Genomic DNA, 10,172 nt, shown 5'->3' on the forward strand with positions numbered 1-10,172 from the left:
TTTCGTTGAGGAGAACTATATCTATCAAGACCCAACTTGGAATCAAAACATTTCAATGTACGTCCGTTTTATTGACGACATCTTCGTGATTTGGAAGGGCACAAAACAATCACTACAAGAACAAATTGAAATTCTGAATACCAAAGTGGATAGAATAGGATTCACATGGACTATCAACGAAAGGCAAATCCAATACTTGCATGTCGAAATCAGCAAAAATGGTAATAATCTCACCACAAACCTATTTCGAAAAGCCACAGACAGGAATAACCTATTACAATCTGAAAGCCACCACCCGCAAGCTTTAAAAAAACACTTGCCATATTCTCTGTTCTTGAGAGTCAGAAGAGTGGTTTCAGAGGTCCCACAATGTATACAACAAATGGACAACATGACACAAAGATTTCGGGATAGAGGATATCCTGAAAAGATAATACAAGAGGCCATAACCAGAGCGACATCTAAATCCAGACAGGATCTCCGGAAGAGCAACCAAAAGATACAAGAGAAACGCATTACCTGCATTAGTAAATACTCTACACTTAGCACGCAATTTAAAAAAATCATAAAACGCCATTGGCCAATCTTATCCATGGAATCGGATTTTCAAGGAGCCTTTGCTCAAGAACCAGTATTTGCTCACACTCGAGCAAAAAATTTGGCAGATTTTTTGAAACCCACTTAAGTACCACAAATAAAACCAACGTATCGGGGCACAGTTGCCTGTCTCAATTGTAACACTTGTCATAATATCATGAAGGGAACGCCCATAACACATCCAAGGAAGGGATTCCCGATCCATCTTAAAGTAAACGCAACATGCGATTCTATGAACTTGATCTACATGCTTAAGTGTCCGTGTGGAGATGTATACGTTGGGCACACCGAGAGAAAACTGAAAATTCGTGTTAATGAACATAAAAGCAACATACGCACAAAATCCTTGAACTCTTCCGTGGCAGAACACTTCACAGTTAAGCAATATCACATAAGCCAACTAAGAGTGTGCGTGTTGGAAATGTTGGAGAAAAAAGAAGGGACTATCAACAAAAATAATTTGTTAAAACAGGAGAATTACTGGATATATTATTTGAACAGCCTCAAGCCGAAAGGGCTAAATGAACGAACAGAATTCCTGTGTTACTTATAAATCATGTTGACTGCTTTTGTCGTTCTTGACGATATCACATATGCATTTGTCTAAATGTTTATTTATTTTTTAAGCTGGTCATTTAGATGAGCTAATTATGCGCAGCGCGCTAATGCATAGTTAAGCATCCACCCCCGCTGGGGATCGAACCGACCACGTTAGCATAGTATAGCCATATAGTTGGTTGAAAGGATAGTGCGCCTTTAACAAACAAGCACTGGCGTTGCCAATAGGTCTCGCAGTAGGAAAGTTGGAGCTATTGGTTTTGTAAATGACATTTTATATTTATATATTGTTATTGACAATGCCAATAATTATATATAAATATAAAATGTCATTTACAAAACCAATAGCTCAAACTTTCCTACTGCGAGACCTATTGGCAACCCCAGTGCTTGTTTCCCTTCTTTTCAGCTGCAGCAGATGTAAAGAACAAATATTTTCCAGCCAGTGGATCTCGAGGATAGAAGGATGCCAAACAAATTTCACAAGCCAGTTAAGCCTCCACTGGCACCTAATGGTTGCCAGATGTTGAGGAGCAGAGCTAAGGACATCAGAAAACCTTGGCGGAAGAGGCTCTTTTCAAAAACAGCAAAGGAAAGGGAGAGAGAGAGAAAAGAAAACCAAACAAAGAAAGCTTATAGGTGGTCGAGGGGAAATGTGTGCCGCAGGAGGTCAAAATGCGAAATGATGGCTTTCATTCTGTCTTTGCTGCCTAAAGCTGAATGCGTGCCTATACTAAAGTTACAGTGATTCAGAAATGTACAGAGTGGTCCTGCACAAGGGACGTAACACACGAGTCACAGGTTTTAAAGAAAAGGACTTAAAATGCACATCTTCGGGAAATCACAAGAGACCCTAACAAAAATAAACGCCAACAAGCTCCACAATCAGCACAACTTAAACAGTTACACACTTAAGGCTATAAAAAAATAAACGAAGCCAGTCTCACAATCAGCATATTTTAAACATTTACATACATAAGAAAGAACAAAAATAAACCCAGGCCAGCCCCACATCTTAAATATGACACCCTGGATAAACCACAGGCAGGCTCCTGGACGGATGTATGACGTTACAACGCATACTTTTACCACGCATACCATTACAACGCGGTATTTACAACGAATACCGTTACAACGCATAGCGCTTAGAGGTGCTGGGTAGTGGTAAGTATAATTTTATATTCCAACTCCAGTCCCCGTGGACACTAGGGAAGGTGTTGGATATAAAATTATACTTATTCCCTATCCTAGAGCGCCCCCCAGCGCAATGCGTTGTAATGGTATGCGTGGTAATGCCTGCGTTGTAATGGTAGTGCGTTGTAAAAACATAGTTGTAACAGTTGTATACCCTCCTGGACACCTGACAGTTAAGCGCTACAGAGATTGCACACCAACAACATTCACGGTGTAAGAGCCTGGATATGTGTTAAACAATAGCAGGGTACTCTCTCTCATCAGGCACATGTGTCCCTCTCCCTCTGATGTGTTCGACTGTTCGTGCAGTCTAGTTGTTTCAAAAAAGACCATGGAAAGTTTGAGGAGGAAAACGTGTTCTGCTCTCTCCTCGCCGCACAGCCCTGAAGAAACCCACAAAAATGTCACGAGAGAAAAGAATCCCTGACTCTGCAAGCACGTGTTTTGTACATTGGCCTGCTCCTCACCACTCCCCCTCTCGCCCCCTCCCCAGAACTTGTCAGTCGGCCCCCGGTGAGAGGGGGGGGAGTGTGAGGGGTGGTGGTGAGGCGCGCGGCCCAGGAGTTTGCTTCCAGCGGCTTGGAGGGGTGCAGGGGACAGGGGAGCGTGTGACATGCCGAGGAGAGAGGGTCTGCTTGAGGGGTGTGTCATGTTACTGGGGGGTTGAATGTAGGCGTCAGGGGGTGCAGTGGGACAGAAGGGCTGGGATTCATTAGGCTTCAAAAAGAAGCACTGGGGCTAAGGTTTAAGATGCATTTTTAACAGGCATTTTGCAAACAAAACAAACGAGGATGTGTGGCAGTCAGAATGACTGGAAAGAAAAAAAAGTCAAGAACGCACTTGATTTTAACTATATAACCCCCCATTGCTACAGATAATGAGAGAAAGGGAAAACTGTTGTCAGAGCAATAAAGACTGGATTTATTAAAATTACCTTTAACTGTGATTTCCTACATATTTTTTATGTGTAGAAATGTTTACAGCTGTACTACTCGAAAAAGCTAACGCGTAATAAAACGTGTTTTCATTTGTAAACTTTACTACAACAGGACTAGGTTGCAGAACTACATTTGTCACTTTTTGCACATATTTAACGTGTGGCCTCTGCTTCGAATGTATTGAAATAAAATGAAAACACATGAAGGATTGTACACTAATATAATGTTTGATGCCTCACAAAGGCCAACAAGGCAAAGTTCCCATCAAGCTAGATGGGGTGTTGCCGTTTCGTGTATTCAGTCATTAAAATAATGCTGCGAGGGACAATCGGCCTGGAAACTGAAAGTACGGCCGGCAGAGAAGAATGTAGAAAGACGCTAGGAGAGGGGTAGAGAGGATGAGGCAGGCAGGGAGGGATATGACAGCATGAAGCGAAGAAAGGGGACGAGAAGTGCAGATAAACAGGCATAGGGGAGGAGAAGCCGCACAGCACACGCTGGGAGAAGCCCTTTGATGTGCTGTGTGGCCAGTGAAAGGAGGGATGGAGGCTGATGCGCTTGCTTGTTTGGTCACGTGATTCATGTGAACTTAAAGAAAACCGCACGAACGAACCCCTTGGTTTCACGAGCGTTTTGAGGACATGAATTCTCGCTCCGCTCAATGCGCTTGCGCGCATTAAGTAGAAAACAGGCATAAATCAAGCACCCTCACGAGTTGTGTAAAGGTCCAAATAATGATCATAAGTTTGTAGAATAAAGTTAATCAATAAGAGATATATTTTCCAAAATATGGATCCAGAGTCAGGCGTTAGACTTCAAATCTTTTATTTCATAATCATTTAAAATTATTTCCAGCTTGTCCTGCCGACACGTGTTTCGTCTCCTTTGAGACTTTTTCAAGGCCAAAAAGATGAGAAGAGTGCAGTGTAAGTGCAGGTAACTGACAGCAGTGGAGGTGGTGCGGTGACGCTGCGACTGACGAGGGACTTATCATGGTCTTCTGTCAATGTTAAGAATACTTGAACTCACCTTCACGAAGCATGATTTCTGAGTAACTAAGTCTATTTTTCCTTACGCACTACCATTGCTTTGGATGCCAGTTCGTGTCCACTAGGAATATACACCAGGATACCGGATTATAAAGATTGTGTACCTAGGAAATCTCACCTTTAGGAACAACACTTTTGGTGTGATCGTAGAACTTGGCCTCCTCGACCTTTGAGAACAAGAATCGTGATGCCCAATACCACTGCACTCTTCTCATCTTTTTGGCCTTGAAAAAGTCTCAAAGGAGACGAAACACGTGTCGGCAGGACAAGCTGGAAATAATTTTAAATGATTATGAAATAAAAGATTTGAAGTCTAACGCCTGACTCTGGATCCATATTTTGGAAAATATATCTCTTATTGATGAACTTTATTCTACAAACTTATGATCATTATTTGGACCTTTACACAACTCGTGAGGGTGCTTGATTTATGCCTGTTTTCTACTTGATACTTAACATTAGCGAAAGATTTCCTTTTTTGCTAATTTAACACTCCTGGTGGTGGGTGTTTTACAGGTTAATAGTGCACCTCACACTAAGAACTGTTTAAGAGTAACAATACACGTAGACGTGTTTAGAGATTTTTATTACTTCAAGGTGCTGACGTTTTCTCATTTTGAGAAACACTACCACCACAATACTGTTTTGCGCTTGCGCGCATTGATAGGGCGCCAGACCTAAAAAAAAAACAGCGTTGTAAGGGCATATCAGCGCATGCCCGGCACAGCGCGATCATAGAAACACGGAAGTAGAAGCCTGCACGCTCTACTCGCGTTGCACACTACCGAGAATAACTCGTCAGTAATTAGCTGAGGTAAGAGCAACGTTTAATACAATAGGCAACGTTAGAGGCAGTAAAGGTACAGGTTATAACGGCAGCGCAACCAGTCATTTCCCTGATGAAGGCGGGAGACCCTGCCGAAATGCATTGGATGTTATAATTGGGAATTGCTATTATTTGGTCATTACCTATGGAGAAGTGCTAATAAAGACACTCATGAATTAATTAAAGAATTTTGGAATACTGATTTTGATAAAACTCGCTGGAGGACCAGCACAAACTTGTGCTCAGGGTGACAGCTATACTATAGCAGTACAGCTGCTACATGAGACTTTATTATGTTTGCTCACATTTTCACAATCCCCTACTTTTGCCCTCTTAAACCCGTCTTTTATAATTTTGACTTGGATTAACTAACCTGCCACAAATGACACAATTTACCACAAGGACTTAATCTCACACATATCCAAAAATGGTTTATTTAAAAATTGAAATTCATATTTGACAAAAAGGATTGACAAAGAGCACTGTACGAAATGAATAAGTATCATATCAATCCAGTTATTGTACTTCATGGTGTCGAGATAACCAAAATGTTTTTATGATTTACTAGGCTGTCTAATTCATATATAAACATAACAGTTAACATGAATACCATAAGTAACAGAGCCAGAGAAAAGAAAAGTGGGGACAGACAGAGGGGCAATGGACGGATAAAGGGCAAAATACAAACAGTAAAAGTGAGGTAAACATTAAAGTCGGAGATAGAGAGAGCAAGAGAAGAGAGAGATAATGCATCTTGAGATAGAGGGGAGGCAATCAGTCAATGACCTCCCCTCTATCTCAAGTTGCATTATTACTGCATTCTCGTCATCATCCTCAGTTGCCTTACCCAATTTAGAAGTAGCTTGTCCTCAGAGGCTTTGTCCCAGTACTGTGGTTGGTGAGGTAAGGGTCTGTGTTGCTCTCAAAGGCGGACCAGTCTAATTTGATTCTACACTCCACAGAGCTGAAAGTGAAAGGTCTCTGGATAAAATGCGATGATCTATATATATGGTGTGTGAAGCAGAAAGAGGAAGTAACAATGAGATATACTTAGCAGAAGCATGTGCCTCAAGGTCAGCATCATGAGTTGAGTCTCATGGGTCCGTGATGATTCCCAACTTGTCACATGGTTGGGTGGGGCAGTGTCCTTGCTGACCACACACCACCCTGTGCCAAATTGGGAAACTGGGACCGTGACAGCTTTATAAATAATTTGGCAAACGACCCAGAGATGTACAGGGCTGATGCTGTACATGACCACGGCTGCTTCAAAACATGATGCAGCCTCCTGTTATTAGCTGGTAGTCTCTGAAGACCCACAGGTCTTGTAGGACAGGAATGGCACCATGTCAGTCTGTTTTCACTACTACCATGCATTACCAAAACTATTTTATTGTTGACACTAGCGCACTAGCCTATGGGCCTCAGGCAAACTGCCTGCTTGACATCTGTGTGGAGGGGTCAGATCGGGCAGGCATCCGAAGCATAGTGAAGTAGTGTGGCTCACTGGTTAGAGGCGGCAGACCCGAGAGCAGAGGACGGCCCGGGACCAGGGTTCGATTCCCGGCGCGGCAGGTTTCTGGACCAGGGTCAGCGGACTCGATAATTCTCTCGCCTCGGTGCCCACTCTGATCAGCGATCACACTCGGCAACTCTGGGCATTAGCTTGCCTCATCTTCACTAACGGCCCCACCAGACCGCCGGGGATGCCTGGTCTCACCCTGGAGATACCCATTAAGGGACCATCTCTCAGGGAAGCCAGGAAGGGTTTCGCAGCGGTCGAAGCGCCTTGGGACCCTACGGGTAAGTAGTGCGCTATATAAATGCCAATACATTTACATACATTTACAATGCCGCAGTGTTAGCATTCTAAAAGAAATGTGACTGGTAATTGCTTATTGCAAGTACCATCCAAATCGCTTGTAAAATTGGAAGGGCAGAGCGTTTCCACCCAACATCAGAAGCAGCCCCTGTGGAGCAGTGATACCAATGTAAACGGATCTCTGAACTATTCAATTAGTGCTTTCACTTTAATGCCTTTGTCTAGAAGGACATTATTGGAAAGCTGCTAGAGTCCTATATATAATGCTTGCGTTTTCTTGTGTTAGCAATAGGTTTGTGTGTAGAAAACATGAACAAATGCATACGAGCAAGAAGAAGATGTAAATGGCCCCTAGAAATGATGAGTTAAAGAATACAAAATAGGTAGGGGAGACACTGGGTGATGACCAAAGGTGTGTAAGAAACAATAAAGGAACTATTATTTTAAATGCACTGATTAGCTCTAAGCATTATAACACATGTTATGGATATAGCTCTCATCAGACCCAGAACTGTGGAATGTGGATAACATATTTTATTCCCCTACGCTAAAGAGACCGGGGCCTACTAATGCAGAGAACTACTCTCTGGGCTTGCCCTGCCACCTTATGGCTCAGAACTAACAATGTACTGTTCCTGCCCTTCTTCTTCCTTCCCAGTTGGTCACAACTGATGTGCTCAGCTCAGTGTCGTTACGTGTGGCATGTGTTATTATTTCATGACAGAGAATTCAACAGAAACATTTTGGGGGAAGAAGTCAGTTCCTCGGATTAAGTGAACAAACCGGATCGGATGTTTGCTATTGAGTGCTCTTTAATTTCGAGAGTTAAAAATGGTGCTGATTTTATCATTGCTAAGAGGACAGCTAAAAGAAATAATCGAGTCATTCTTTAGACAAAACTGTCACTTGAACAACTTTCTAAACTGTGTGATCTTATAGGCATGCATGTTGTTTAGTTAGCAGCATGTGATTTGATTTACCAAAATAAGGGTACATAACCAGTGATATTATGCCGCTTTGACCCCATGACATAACAAGGCTGAACCCTTGAACCGTTGCCCGCCAGTAAATCCCTTAACAGCTTTCTCTATGCTTATCCGAGGCTACTGGAAGGACAAGGACTGCAAAAATACAGAAGGCAAAGAAAACCCTAGGAGCCTTATGTATTTCTGTTTCTGTCACAACCTCTGTGACTCCAGAGACTAGGGGATGGAAGGTCAATACCAAGAAGATGAAGTGACAAGCTAGAGACAGAGGCTTGTACCACTGGCTGATACTAATTAATTTCTATTGATTAGCTTTGCCTTGATAGTGCGAAGAGTTACCAGTTGGCATTTTATTTTTCAAGAGCGATACCCATGATAATACAGATGAATAATTGTAGCATTCTGGAATAAAATAGCTTTTGATAATATTGAAAGAGTCCAAGAAGACATCCACGAACAGAGGGGCATATTATCAAGGGGGTTTATCTCCGCTTTTTTGGCTTTAAAAGCCAAGAAAGCGGAGATAAAATTATCTCCCTATTACCAAGCTGTCGCTAACACCAGTTAGTGACAGCTAATAGGAGATAGCGACCATCTTGGGCCCCGCTTAGCATGTCAGTGATATTTATCACTAATGACATGCAAAGTGGGCATGCCAAGATGTTAGCGACTGGAAACAGTCCCAAACATCGCTATCTCCTATTACCAACTTTTGGAGATATTCGCGCTAAGCGCGAATATCTCCAAAAGCTAACACCTGCCCTGAGCAGTTCTTAGCCATGTTATCCAATGGGAGGTGGATAACATGGCTAAGAGCATTTGCTCGATAATGCATGAATATCGCTGACTTTTCAGCGATATTCATGCATTGCGGCCGTTTTTTATCGCATTTGCGATAAACCTTGCTAATAGCAAGGTTTATCTGCGATAAAAATCGCCAATGTGCGGCGATAATTTTTGTCTCTAAACAAGTTAGAGACAAAAATTATCGCTAGTTGTTGGTAATATGCCCCACTGTTCTTTGGTTGAGTCTGGAAATTATTATTGCAAACTTTAGTAGTCTCGGGTTCACACAGCAACTGACAAGGAGTATCCCCCACACCACAGCGGAGACAAGCTTGAAGGCAAATGCGGTTTATAATATTAATAACATAACTACATTCTCACCAAGAACCCACGCAGGTGCATAGATGACTTAATGAGTGGGCATGCTGATGGTCTTTAAGTGCAGACAATGTAAACATTCACTGCTTGGACTCATGCAAATGGTGCAGTTTCCTTCCTCACAAACCAGTTCTTAAGACGCTTGAATATAATTGCCATGCTCTACCATATAAGTGTCTAGTACATATTAGGGCAGGGAGATTAAAACCACCTTTAAATCCCAAATACATAAAAGGTCATGGGAGTTTAGAGACTAGCAGCCTTTTCTGCACTTGCATGTGTGCACTGCTGAGACCCTGAGGTTATTTTAAAAGCAGTCCAGTGTTGCAGCACCACCTTTATATGTAAATCACTCCCAAACTCAACTTTGGTGCTAAGGGCACTTAGAAAATGATCATCTTAAAGCTCCCCAAGGTCTGGGTGTGGGGGGTGTCATGTGATTATGGGGAGGGCCCTATAATAGATGTTTTATTTGCTCTGGGGATAGAGAAATTGCACATTTCACTTTCTCCATTGTAGTAAATTGTCTCCCAAAATTGACTTTAGTGCTAGGAGCACTATGGAGTGAGTGAGGATCTACACAATTTTTGCATATTCAGAACCCCAAACAAGTTTCTTAGGTGTTCCAGGGGTGGGGTGTCATATAGCTATAAGCAGCCTCCTTATAAAATATGTTTTATAAGCCCTGGTGTTGGAGAAATTGCACTTTTCACTTTTGCCATCTTAGATCCCAAGTCCCATAGGATAACATTGCAATAGTTAATGAATGCAAACTATTTTTAGGAATCAAAGAAAAATATTGTTCAAGGACTTAGGTAATTGGTACTGATGAATACGACAATATGCTATGGTTGAATGTATCCTAAAATATACAGCAAAGAAGTTAAAATACGTTCTTGTATGTAAGCCAACATTTCTCCTTTCTATGTGTTTTGACTTAAATGTTGCCATACCTTTTCCTTAGCTCACCTTCCCTATTACTCGGCAAGGGTAAGTGATAGCGTGCTTGGTGATAAGTGGAATGCTGAATGCTTGGTG

At 42.1% G+C, this 10,172-nt stretch overlaps 1 protein-coding gene across 1 annotated transcript in view; it reads right to left on the reverse strand.

The window, feature by feature from the left end:
* The window catches only part of LOC147728931 (sulfotransferase 1 family member D1-like), a 308,979-nt gene extending 302,829 nt beyond the window's left edge, over positions 1–6,150 (reverse strand). Inside the window, exon 1 of the mRNA XM_086959171.1 lies at positions 6,010–6,150. The gene's annotated coding sequence lies outside the window, so the exon portion shown is untranslated. The remainder of the gene's footprint in view (positions 1–6,009) is intronic.
* Between the last annotated feature and the right edge of the window lie 4,022 nt (positions 6,151–10,172).

The sequence above is a fragment of the Lissotriton vulgaris genome, chromosome 2_2 (genome assembly GCF_964263255.1).
Source record: "Lissotriton vulgaris chromosome 2_2, aLisVul1.2, whole genome shotgun sequence".
NCBI classification, from domain to species: Eukaryota; Metazoa; Chordata; class Amphibia; order Caudata; family Salamandridae; genus Lissotriton; species Lissotriton vulgaris.